The sequence below is a fragment of the Ornithodoros turicata genome, chromosome 1, assembly GCF_037126465.1.
Source record: "Ornithodoros turicata isolate Travis chromosome 1, ASM3712646v1, whole genome shotgun sequence".
NCBI lineage: Eukaryota > Metazoa > Arthropoda > Arachnida > Ixodida > Argasidae > Ornithodoros > Ornithodoros turicata.
The window spans coordinates 84,511,521-84,525,518 of NC_088201.1; the positions used below are offsets into that span (position 1 = coordinate 84,511,521).

The window sequence follows — 13,998 nt, forward strand, 5'->3', positions numbered from 1 at the left end:
TGTGATGTTAGCGATACCAGCATGACGGCAAATAAGAAAAGCAATGCTTTCGGCTTTGCAGTGTTACACGGCTGTGTGCGTATTATTCATCCTTGCCACAACTGCCAGCGTTCTATGTGTTTGAGTTATTGCTTGCTTGGCACGTTGGCTTTTTGCGTGCGGCCCACCAGGTTGTCTCGATATGCGGTTTCTGTATTGACAGGTGGGTTTAACCGACGGTCAGACCCTCATAAACAAGGTACAGCAGAGCTTAGGAAATGAGGCACAAAGAGCGGCTCTGTCTTGTTTCTGTGCGTGCGCCTGTCTGTCTGTATTCGCGCGCGCTTACCGAATATTGCCGTTTCATATGTAGATGATGATAACGTGTAATTCATGACCTGAATTCAAGTTTCATTTCCTTAGGTAATTAATTGAAGTTAACTGGAGCAACAAGAAATGTTATTTTGTGGAACGAGTACAAACGAAGCAAGTACACCCCAATGGCCAGTACGCCTTACGAATCCGATACCGAGCGCCCACCGAAGTGATTTTGTTATTGATGTGACGAACTTTTCGCGAACCAGAAGTTCGCCATCGAATCCGTTAGCTTGCGCGGTTCGACGAACTTTGGACTTTCTGACTTCATAACTCAAACGTTGTCATATAGCACTGGGCAGCTGTTTCGGCGTTATTGCGACTTCATCAGTAGTGCGCAGGTAGGCAATGTTTGAGTGGGTGGTGGTTTGAGTGGACTGTGTGTGAGCGTAGTGAGGTTGCAAAGAGACGCATACTCGAGTTTTCCAACGAAGATTCCAAAATACTGTCACTGATATAACATTCATAAACTAGTGAAATTGAAATCTAGTGGTTCAGTTGTTATTTTTTAGATAGCTCTTTTGATCGAGAAGTATCATCCGAAGTATTATGTGTGCTGTACGAAAGGACATTATTGTATATACAGGGTGTTCCATTTAAGATTGACCCCACCTTTAAAAAATAATGAATCATCGCAGGAGAATGAAACCAAGTGCATAGTGTTACCAGTGACCTGGAGCATTTAATAGTATTTTTGTCGCGCAATTAACTGATTAATTAATTAATTTAATTTTCTAATTTTTTAATTAGGAGGATCACACCGGAGATGTCAACTGTGAAGTTGTGGGCGTTGACATGAGAAAGCGAATGCAGTGTGTTGCAACTCTCTAGCTCATACGAGTCTTTTTTTCGCGGGCCAGCAGAAAGGGCCCGGAGTTCCGAAACTACGACGGAATCAGTTTCCGTCGCGCAAAAAGAGCGCTTGATTGCAGCGCTTTCTCACAGCCGCTTGACGAACAAGCATTGATGCCGTCCGTTCCGCCTATGCTGTTATCTGTCACTGGTGCGGGGACACCAGCGAGGTCACTGCGGCGCTTTATCTATGGATTCTTTGTTTTTTAGGCGGGAAGCGACACAAAACACGTAGCTGTGTTTTGTGTCACGCGTGTTTTGTGTCCCACGCGTGGCGGGTAGCTGAGTGGTGCAGGTTGGGCGGGTCGCGAATGCGCCCAGCTGTTGCCGTGCCGCGCTGCCGTGCCGCGCTGCCGATGGTGGCTGTCGCATTCACCTTCTTGCGGGTTGGGGGTCCCAATGGGCCAAATTCCGCAGGTAGGCCACGCTGTCTTCGACTCAGTCGTTGTTGTTCTCCCAGGCCGTTGAGCAGGGATTGCCCCGCACCTCCACCAGAAATGTCACGGATGAAAGCAGACGAGCGAGACGGCGAATCATCGCGAACACTTTATTCAGCTGCTTAGCTGGTTAATACAAGAGCGATAGCTCTTAAACATAACTAAGTTGAAAAATAATAATGCTCCGACTGGGAGCTCACAAGCTTTTATACACAGCGGTGAAAAACACGCGTCGGTGGAGAGAAGGAAATACCGAAGCTTCTCCAAGGCCGCCGGCCCGTCCTTGAGATTGATGCGAGCAGATGCTTCTGGAAAGATCGCTTGCCAATCAGCGCGGCGTGTCGTGGATCTCAGCTCGTAGCTCGACGCCTCGCCGTCCGTTGTTACTGTTCCGTGTGGTCGCTTCAAAGATGATACGTGGCAATATTAATTATTAACATATATTAATGTATATTTTATATATATATATATAATGTGCAATGGTCATTAATGTATATTTTTAAAAAGTCGGGCCCAAAATAGAACCCTTTGATATACCCAGCAATCTCATTCATTCTGCGCTAAATATAACTTGTCGATAGCTGATACGCCACTCCGCGTATCCCGCACATGCGTAGTTCGTTTGAAAGAATATTGTGTTTAGTAATGCAGATTCTGTAGAGTTGCTTTTACGGAAACCGTACTGCTGTTCAGCAAACACGGAATTCTTCTGAATAAAGTTCAATAAACCGTCCTTCATCTCCAAATTTCTTGAAAATAGTGTGATAACTTATATGGCACTATAGTTACTCAAGATATGTATTTCTCCACGTTTATGCATAATGGAACTTTAGCTGTTCCCATTCCCTTTGGAAAGACGCCTGATGTACGTGAACCATTCCATGTATGGCGTAGTGCATCAGCAATCAGGTCAGCGACGAACTTTATAGGTTGTACTATCATTTGGCTCACGAGCTACACCTCTGTATAATCTACAGCAGTAATCTATATCTAACTAAAGTACTAAAGTGCGATAGTTGGTATGTCATTCTTGAAAAGCAAAATGCAGCAAAAGGACCGGGACAATAGAAAGGCAACGCAGTCACACTGTACTTTGCCTTTCTCTTTTCCCTGTCCTTTTGCTGCGTTTTGCTTTTCAAGATTCTATATCTATACTCTATACAGGGTGTTTGCTCTAACGTGTCCAGAACTTATATTTAAAGCGAGCGATAAAAGAAAAGCAAGTAGTACTTTTCTGCTACTTGAGTAAGAAACTGCTTCACGAGTAGCACCTCTTTCTTAGTCAAGTAGCTGAAAAGTAGCGCTCGTGTCTCTTTTATCGCTCGCTTTAAATATAATTTCTGGACACGTTAGAGCAAACACCCTGTATATATATAATCTACCGACAAGTTGCATAATATCACGTCGGGAGGCACGGTGCAAGAACATCGTTCATGGGGAACTGGTTTCATACTAAGCAGACATTCCGGCATTTTATGCAATGTTCATTGAATTTGCCAGCAATTTGCTTCACTCTAAGTAATTTATTGTCTACACGTACCTGCGGAATGAGTGAGTGCTTCCCATTATATGCAGTCATGCGTCGAATTACTTTACACTTTTTTTTTTCGAATGCGCCTTTAAGTCACTAAATGTATGTATATGAAGCAATTTTGTTGAACATTATTTAGCAGCACGTAACTTCTTTCTGAGACCCTAGTGTGTTGGCAGTAAAGTCAAGTCATGAGTATATTAATAAATTTATGATAGTGTTTTGTTTTAAGTAAGTGTTTTTTTTCTACAGCTCAGTTGCAATCCATGGCTTTCTTATTTTGGCACATTTCTTAATAGCACGTATCGGAATAGCGTCAGCTTAACATTGCTTCATCGTCGAGTAAAGCGTGTCATACTAAAATCCGCTTCATTAGTGACATCATCGTCAGTCTCCTAAATTGGGTTAACCTTTCAAGATTCATTGGTCTAGTGTAATGTGTCGCTGATGGTTCCCAGTTAGTCGGTGCATCAAACAGGCAAAAAATGGTCACTAATAGCAGTGGTAATAACACAGCTTGGTGACAGGAGCTGTGATACATCACTTGCAAAACGTAAATCTAATAGCGTTGCATAATTCACTGTTATTCTAGTGGACGCTGGTATTATATTACTACAATCGTATATGCAGTCACTAAATAGGTAGCAGAGTAGCGACACTGTGCCACACCGGCGAGCGAGACTGCCATCTTGGGTCCGGCGCGGCTGCGTCGCCTAGCAATGGGACGCCAATCTCCCCCTTCTCCGTCGGAGGAAAGAGCGCAGTTGAGCCAGCACGCAACCGAGGAAACCGGTTTTGGATGTAGGGGACTGAACATCCGCATCAAGTAATTCGTGGGTATAGCATACAGATAAGGATCAAGTGTTATAGGTAGCTACGTCGTGTGTTAGTAACTTTTAATGTGCACGGAGTGCAGTTACCAGTAGTAGAGGAATACAAGTTAGTAGCGTATACGCTACACGCCCATCATTCTCGCTAACATGATAAGCGTATTTTAAGGGGGATGCATACTGAATGGTGAATGCCCAATACAGGGAAATTAACAAGGAAGCTGCACACGTCACGTCTGGTACCTCAATGATGGATCGCTGTGCTGTTACGCAGACGCTTTGGCTTGTGACAGGGTCTTTTCCAGTGTATACTATGCTGGATACGGTTGTGCCTGACCTGAATCCTGTAATAAGAAAGAATAAGATAACTGCAGTTGGTATCGGCACGTAGAAAACTATATCACACATAAATTTGTTTGCTTTCTGACGCATTCTTCTACAGTTCCATAGAGCTGTCCTGTGTGGTCGAACAGCATTTAAACAAATCAAGCGATGCAAACAATCATCAATCAAATCATCAAGCATTAAACAATCAAATCATGCCTCGTGTTCAAAAAGCAGCACTGCAAAATGGGATAGACTGGATCTGTGTGTTGTTCCTTACGTGCGTGCGAGACGGATCTTAGCTTGTTGGGTGCCTGCTGTTGTCGGGTCCTGCTTAACAGTGGCACATTTTACTATTAGGTCGACGAGCCAGTGCTGCTCAACGCTGTCATGTATTTATTAATTGTCAGTTAATTATGAGATTCCTTGTCATACAGATAGAATGAGCACAGATCCTTGAACCACGTTATAACTCTGTCCTGCGAGGCTCAGTAACTTGGAAACTGGCAATGAGGAAACATAGTTATTAGAAATATATGCAGACACATGTGCTTTTCACCTGTATTTCATAATCAGTGAGCGCGACATGCCAATGTGGGACACTTTTGTAGCACACCACACTTTTGGTAAGTCACTGGAAAACAATCGAAAAAAGAAGGAAGAATGAAATACAAAACCTTACGAGAGAATGTGGAGGACGCAATAGCAAGCAGTACGTGCTACAATTTAAATTAAGGAGCTGCCTACACTGTAACAAAAGCTCACTTGTAACGACCGTTTTGTCTCAAATTTTCAATTAGTAACTTGGCCTTTTCAGTTTTTCTCATACTGTTATTGCGGGACAGTCTCAAATTACGAGTAACTTCCTTCGCCATTATTTTCATAGCGAAAATGTATTGAAATGTTTACTGTTTTCGAGACTTTTCGTAGTATAGCTAGTATAGAAACAAATGTGACAAACGAAGCATAGGAACAACAACGGGGGTTGGACAGAACTGTTCTGAAACATCATCATCTATTCTGACTTGACTAGTTGTAATAGGACCGAAATTGGGAAAACTTCTAGAACTGGAAACGCTGGGGACGCAAATGCGAAAGAGCACCGCATACACAGGTTGCTGATCGACACTGATGAAATGCTACTTGACGATGAACAGTTAATATAAATACTACATTATAGCACATGAACTGTAGTACCTGCACAATGGAGCTGTCGGTTACGAGATCGCCAAAAAGGCGAGTGCCTTAGAGCCTCGGCGACATCGTCACGTTTGCGTTCTCTACGGACGATTATTTGCTTTGTGGCCATTCCAGTGTCACAAGGCAGACGACCTGAATTATGACGAAATTGTCAGTATCTGGAAACAAATAACATTGATCATGCATTCTGTTGAACGCTAACATAGGCACCTTATCTGTGCTTTGCCGCGGCCAGTATCAACGCGAACGCTGTCAATCCCTGATGCTGCCACACAAAATTTCCTTGACTGAAACACGCATGACCTGCAACACTCACGATAAGCTTACTACGCGTTGCTTACATTGATGACGCAATGCGAAAATAAACTTTCAAACTTACCTGACGTTAACAAGAATAGTGAAGGTTCAGTCTGAAGCCGTTAGCCATACGCACTCAAATGTCACGCGCGTCCCGAACTGGATGATAGCCTTTTGCGCATGCCCACGTACTGCGCGCTCACGGGTGCAGTTTGCAGGCCATACACCCCAAACCCCTCGAAAGAAACAAAAAGGTAAAAGGTTCTACAACGGTGCTCTGTGACACCACCGGCACTAGAGAGTAAGCGTGGGGTGTAAGTGGCGCCCTTTACACCCAGAAAACACATTTTTTTCTTAGGGTGTACATAAAACAGCAACGCAAAGAGGTGTATACATTAATGATATTTTCTAGCATGTTAATGAATAATGTCCGATAGATGCAAAAGTATATAGGTTGTAGATTATGCTCTGAGGGAAGTGGCAGACCGCGGTTCATCTGAACCAAGCAGTACACCTGCATAGACGTAAAAAGCAGCATACGTGTGTTATGGGCGTCCTGTAAACTGAATCCTTAGAAATATCTTCTATCCGAGCAATTCTCAACGTCGGATCCTTCGGATTCCTCAGAATGCAAATGGTACCTCGCGTTGTCAGCTGGACGAGCATCGATAGAAAACGGAGAATCGTCCTCTGTTGCGAATACGCGTCTCACACGCACATAACCGTTCACGCGAAGCTGTCGTTGCGAATAACCTTCGTCTGTGTCTGAGTATTCTCATCCCAGAGTTTCGTCCGTAGTGTCATACGGCTTCGCTTTAGGGAACGTAACACAGCGTAGCTACGTCCGCCGTGGTACCCTGCATGCCAGCTGCATGCATAGTAATGTCACGCCGCCGCCAACCAGTGATGGGAAGTACTTGAAGTACTGAGTACTCAAGTAGTACTTGTACTTTACCTTAGGTACATTTCAAGTCGTGTACCTTGTACTGTACTTAACAACAACAACAACTTTACTTTAAGATGATGAATGGGGAGTTTCATCGTCAGAGGCGATACTCTACCCATTGCTGCTGGTGATGTGGGGAATGAAATAATGAGCCCCTTGACAATAAGGATCGAAGTCCGATTGTATCCAGAAAGGTCAAAAGAGCTTTGAGTGCAGAGCGTTGGTAGGCTGGATTTGGACAGGGACCAAGCAATTTTGATAGCGAGAAGGGGCGAGAGTCCAGCTGACTAAGAGACCCGGAGAGTGCGTTTCGGGAAGGTTGGTAATGTGTGCAATGAAGAGGAATGTCCTCCAGATCCTCTAGAGCTCCGCATCGACAGCATCTGGGATAGTCACCTTGTCTCAAGTAGTAACGCCACTGAGCTGTAAAAGCCACATCGAGTCGCATTCGATGAAGTCATGCATCATTTTGACAAGAGGTGTTTCGTGTCATGCGGAAAGCGAGCGTTGGATCCACTCTGCTCAGTATAGATGGGGGAGAATGTCGGTTGTCCATGTGATTATTTCACATTTGAGGCAAATTAATCACATAACGAGGAAACAAAGGTTATGACAGGTATTCGGGGGCTATTATGCACAAAGCACAATATGCAGCAGTTTTTTCTCCGGTCGTTGCGAAGGGCGTCGGAAGGTGGGGCAAGAGGGTCCAATCCCCCCCCCCCCGATACAGGAAAACGCAAATTGCGCTCCAGCAAGGCACGTCGACTTGTTTTTGATCAGCGCAGGGAACACTGGAGGCTGGAAAGGGAAACTTTTATCTTGCGGCGAGGAGTCTTTAAGCAGTTGGCTGGTGTGCTTGATGACTCGTGTAGCATGTCTGCAATCTTTGCCTGAGCCATGGCTTTGCAGACCAAACCACTGCGGTTTTCACGACAACAAAAATAAAAGTAAAGGAACACGCCAAAACTGGCTTACATCTATTTTGCTTATCGCACTTAATGCAACAATCAACCAACATTTGAGTTTGTGCTGCTCAAACGCCAATTTCTTTCAAGAGGTAATCAAGAACGCGAGGTGGCCCTCCCATATACTTTACGACCTCCACAATAATCGGATTTCGTGGACGATTGGTTTCTAATAAGCACATCAATGGCTGCGATAGGTTAGGTGAGGTTAGGTTGGGTAGGGCTCCCCCCCTCAGCCGTGAGGGACTTCCGACGCCCCCGAGTGTGTCCGAATTAATGAGCATTGAGTACAGAATATACCTGTTCGTAGTAGCCTATGAGACGCACAAACACCAAGCCTTTAGTGCCCCTTTACGCACCAATCTTAACCCCCCCCCCCAAATACCCCAATACATGGAAATCCTGCGCAAGTCCCTGGTAGCGGCCACTATCGGCGGTGACTGACACCACGCTGTGAAACGGGATTCACCAATTAAATGATCCCCGTCCACAGCTTCGCGTTTGCGAATGATATTCACCAAGCCCTTTATGAAGGAGAAACACATTATCGTCCACTGCGTCTGTGAAATTACTGATGTCCTGAAGCAGTGGTCAAGGCTCTGATAGTCGCCATCTTGGCTTCACGAGACTAGTTCGGACAGGTGGCGCCCTTCAGGCATAAGGAGCCATTGTCAGCAAAAGTATTCGTTTCGCACTCCTTGGGTTACGGCTTGACTAGCTGAATACGATAGCGTTTTGGGACAACAGTACCCAAAGTTATGATTCTCTAAAACCGTCTACAGTACGACTTCAATCGCGGATTTGTGCTGGCACTAACTTAGTATTGAGATTCGCCCTCAAAGCTCTTCTGACATTTTTTGACACCGTAGGACTTGGGCCTTCACTGTGAGGCGACTTATTACTCCATCACGCCACCACGAGTAATGGGGTAGGGTATCGCCCCTGGCGAGGAAACTCCCTAATCATAATCATCATGAAATAAAGTTGTTTTAATAATCGGAGCCTTTATGCCTCCTGAACAGCAAGAATGTTCTATGCACGGGCATAGAAATCGGCACGACAGTGCCTTCACCAAGTTGGAAATGCTGACCAACCAGATTGTCGTGCTTGTGGAGTGGAGAACGATATCATTCAATCATGATAAACTAGCACTGCAAACGAGGACAGATAGGGGAGAGATATCAGTCAACTGCATTGTAGAAGTCGTCATCCCCCCGTGTACAGGGCATGTACTCCAATGAAGTAAATAAAACTGTGATCTAGATCGCGAGCTGAATATGGTGATGCTACTGCCTGCTTTGACACCCAAGAACAGGGACGTGGCGCTACCAGCTGGAGAGAGCATAAAGCTTACTACGTTACAAAGTTCAAATACTACTCGCAAGTAACTCAATGATCTATGTATGCCATATAGGAAAAATCCAGATGGAATTGTCTGCACATTCTTCGTACCGTTCCGCATTCTGCCTAGCACTAGCGAACTTCACATTTTTATGAAAATGTGTGAGACACGTGCATTAAAAGTAAGTGGAAATAGCCGCTTCTAATCGCTGTGGAGGTAGCTGCTCCTACCTTAAGTACACGCACTCACAACGTAACGCAATTTAGATCTATCGAGAGAAGCAGAGCGTGCATTGCACACGAAAACTAAATTGTAAGGCAGCAGGGCGTACCCGCAATGACCTGGATTTCTCGTCGGTGGATCCCTTAAGTGCTACATCGACGCCAATTGCTTCACTTAGCTAACTTTCCGAGCCGACAGGGCAGTCACGGAGTTCGAAGAAAAATGAATAATTTTTAAAAGTGTGCTACTCGAAACTTGAGGCTGTGCATCAAGACCAAATTGAATGTGTTACGTCTTCTACGGATACTACATCTGAAGTATAAGTACATGATGTACACTTCATGCTGCAAGTGAGCAAGTCGTCCAAGCAGGTGCGAAGCTTAATCGACAGAAGCAAGAAGCAAAGGAGTCTAAACCACAGCAAATGAAAGGATAGGACCGTCGATCGTAGCAAAGGTCACAGAAGCGCATGAAAAAGAAATACGCACTGAAGGAACAATAGAGCGCCGTGTAGACAATTCCGCGGCAGTAAAGTGCAAGGGCAGGCAAGAAAGAGTACACAAGTGCAGTAAAAGCAGCCTATATTCTCCGTGGGTGGCGGCACCTACTGAACTGTAACGCGAATGGAACTGGCGTAACTGAAGAGAACGACCGGGTGAATGGTACACGTTTAAAACGACGATTTAATTTATAAGACGCTGCGAATTACACCAAGCTCAGCAATACCAAAACAAACTATACTTTTTCCTACTTATTACAACTTGCTATACCACGTGGCATGTATTCCTTAAGGCATCTAGCGTTCCAAAACCAAAAACGACCAAGCAGTCGCTTAGGAACGCCATACGCACAGTAAGGAAGCTCAGTCACATCAATGCGCCCAAACCAAGCAGTCATTCAACTATACTCGTGTTCAACTTAAGAAGGGAAAGAAATCTAGTCAGTTACCTACATACACTCTAAGAAAAAAAGGTGTAATCTTATACCTTTCGGGGTAGAAGTGTTTTGTTACAGGTTCTCAACCCTTCTGGGGTAGAAAATGAGGGGTAGAAACAATTCTACCCCTTCATTTCTACCACATTGGTAGAACAGTTCTACCCCACAGTGTCTATACAATTCTACCCGGTTAGTGGCAAAATTCTGCCCCTACATGGTGTAGTGTTGTTCCTCTTGGGGTCCATCTTTCCTCTCCACATACACTCTTAAAACAAGGGTGTACTTTAACTCCTTTTTTTTTTGCCACATATATAACACCCTTTTGGAGAGTACAATTACGCTCAAAAGGGTGTCTCCTCACTCCCTCAAGGGAGTAGCATAACACCTTTCTCCCTACTGGAGAGGATTAATTACTCCCCGGCAGGGAGAAGGTGTTATGCTACTCCCTTGAGGGAGTGAGGAGACACCCTTTTGAGCGTAATTGTACTCTCCGAAAGGGTGTTATATATGTGGCAAGGAAAGGAGTTAAAGTACACCCTTTTTTAAGAGTGTAGAAGACACGTCTACCTCAAGAATGAGAAATATGGCTCCACCTCGAGCTTAAATGCTCTACCTTTCCCAGAAGGCAGTTCTACCGTCAGTAGAACTGTTCTCCTTTATCGGAAGACAACTTTCTACCCGAAATTGTGAGCACCTCTAGCATGATTGGCGCTGTACCCACCAGTGGCATATTTCTACCCGTAATGAGGGAGCACATAGAGCTTGTAGGGAAGTGTTTACTCGGCTTTTCATCAAGGACTTCTGCTCTTTTGAGAAGAACTTGACGTAAACATATTTGCGTGGATTAGACAAAATACAAATACAGCTGTTGCAGGTCACAACATTTTGTTAATACGCCACAATTAGAATCGTGCACTCGCGCTTACCAATGCGACTGGTACATCCATATTGAAGCAGGGACACGAAAAGCACTGGAACACTGAGCAGGGGGACACGAAAGAAAGCACGACACAACACAGACGACTTTATCGTTGCATCCATCAGACTGCAGAGCACTTCCATGGTCACTAGCACTTGTATGGAGTGTCTTCGACATAAATTCAACATCCATTCACCACAACAACGCCATGGGAATAACTTCTCAGGGCTGGACGCTACACGCTACTGTGCCATTCTAAAGACACACCAATATCCGCTCGGTGTGTAATATCGGCCCGGGGGAACACATGGGGTGATGGATAGATTACCAATTCTCCTGAAATGTAAATGACATTAATAGAGCTGTTAAAAACATATAAGCAATAAATAATAACGAGAGTACATGCTTCACTCCTTAGAAAAAAGCATACAAAAAGAAAGCCGTCTATCCCGGCTGCACACAAGTCAAGCCAAAATAATAACAGAGAGAACGTCCAAAAACCAAGACATGGATGCCTTCTCCCATCAAACAGTGGGCACAACATATGTCATGCCATTTCTATATTTTCGAAGTGGATGATATAATCACCTCCGAAGGACGCTGATATGGTGCCGTGCCAAAGTCGTCATGGTGACCTGCGTGTATCACAAAAAGACATTTCGTGATATTGCATTTTCATAAGATGCCGAAAAAATGTCAAGCGACAACCCGAACACGCACTGAGCAAAACACATCAGATCTCTGCATATGTACCCACTCAAGAAGAAAAATGCTGGATATCATGATTACTCACCTGATTCTGTCGTACCTTGCTTATGCTGGAATTGCAGCTGAACCGATAACTGGCCTTCGGTGCAGCAGTGTCCACGTGCAGGCCCACAGTCTGTCAGGCTCTGCTTTCGTCTCTATACTAACCCCTTTTACACAATCAGCGATTCTGCGCAAGCGCAGACACTCTGTATTTGGTCGCTCTCGCTAATCACTTGAACCGTGACCTCGAAGCTGAACCAAGCTTCTTTGTGCACAGGATTACTAAACCTCGATTATTGTCGTCACTTGCGTGACCCCATTTACTCTTCTATTAGTGACCCTGCTATGAAGCATACAAAAAGAGAAAAAGGTTCACTTGAACCCTAGTCATGACAAAATTCTCACAGTGGTTCTACTGTCAGGGAGAGAGAGAGAGAGAGAGACAGAGCTGAGTAAAAGGGTAGAAACAGCACCAACTCGACCTGCAGTCGGTAGAGGGAATTTAGGTCGAGGAGAACTGTTGCGCTTCTGCCCTTTTTCAACGTTTTTTTTCTTAGAGTGTACGCCGTTAGAGATAACGAGACACAATAACGCGCCAGGAGAGATAACGCAGTGCCGCCATGGGGGAGGGCTCGCGTAGTGTCATGCGGCCAGTCTTAACAGCCAATAGGGAAGCAGAGTGAGCGTGATGAATTACATTATCTGGCGGAGGAAGGAGAGTAACGTCTTTGTGCCCAGCCATGCTATCTCCGGCGCAGTAATCTTTTGAGAGCTGCCGGACTACGTTTCTTTTCCTTCTTAAGTTGAACACAAGTATAATTAGACATGTCGCGTAAGTCACTTATGGACCATAAGTTGGATCAAATTCACCATAACTTATCGTGAATTTTGACTACACTATCTAAAGCGTTTCTTCCCTTTTCTTCCTTTTTTTTTTGTCGTTGTTGTTTTTGTGTGTTGCTGCGCGCGTTGCTCTGGTTCTTTCAGTTCAAATCGCTCCGCGATGGAGCAATAATTCTTGCTCTGCCGTATCCGAACCACAGCTTACCATCCGCAAGCAAATGGATTAGCTGAGCGGTTTCATCGTCACCTTAAGGTTGCTCTCTTACGTGCCCACGACCGCACTTCATGCCTTGACGCTCTGCCAACCGTTATGGGATGACGCCGAAATAAATCATGTAAAAATAAAACGTTTAAAAATAAATCTCTTAAATATCAAATTTGCAAAATAAACTCTTCAATGTAAGTCATGAGAAAATCCACGCTGTCGAAATAAACTCAGAAAAATAAACTTTGAAGAATAAACGCTTCGAAATAAATCTTTTAACATCCATCGTCCCTGATTGGTGGACAGCTGACGGTTCTACGTCCGCCGCGGAAAATAGTACCCTCCTCGCGCTTGGGGCTAGCCAGGGCTATAACTGTGAACGAGGATTTCTGTCTGTATGTGATCCGCGACAGTTTTGTCAGCTTAATAGGGGGGCGAGGGGCTGATATCATTCGGAATGACGGATGCCCGGGAGCGTATTATTCAGTGAAGTTCTGTTTTAGCAGTGCAAGTAACGCGCGACAACGGTGTAATATAGTCTAATATACAGCCGACTTCTCAGGAGAGTTTGGCCATTCTTTTGTATGTTTTCCGATTTTGCATTTCTCTTTTTCGTGTGCGTGCGCGCTTTCTTGGCCTTTCTTTTACCAGTGCGAATGACCGTCGCCGCGCAGTCTGTCCACAGCGCTCAGCTGGCTCAAGGATCAAGAGCATACTGGGTAAATTACTTCTAAAATGTAATTAAATTACATTACTCCAGTTAGAGTTTAATTAAATTAAATTACTCATTACTGCAATTGAAACATATTAAAATTACATTACAATTACTACGAAAAAGTAATGACATTACAAAGTAATTACTTTACCATTATTGGCATATATACATGCTCTCGACTTTGTGGAAGGCACAAGTTGACGAAACTTGCCTTCCCCGAAATTCAAGGAAAAAAATGTATGCTTACAATGTATCAACAGTTAGCTTGTACTCTTCTATTTGTCTCTTCTACATGTCATGCTAGTGTGCCACGTATGACGTATCGTTCCA

At 44.5% G+C, this 13,998-nt stretch overlaps 1 long non-coding RNA gene across 1 annotated transcript; it reads right to left on the minus strand.

The window, feature by feature from the left end:
- Window positions 1–1,745: 1,745 nt before the first annotated feature.
- On the minus strand, window positions 1,746–6,385 carry LOC135401721 (uncharacterized). The gene is made up of 4 exons (XR_010424893.1): window positions 5,739–6,385; window positions 5,526–5,660; window positions 4,248–4,348; window positions 1,746–2,045 (listed from the first exon to the last, which is right to left on the minus strand). It is a non-coding gene; the product is annotated as an uncharacterized LOC135401721 (long non-coding RNA).
- Window positions 6,386–13,998: the final 7,613 nt, after the last annotated feature.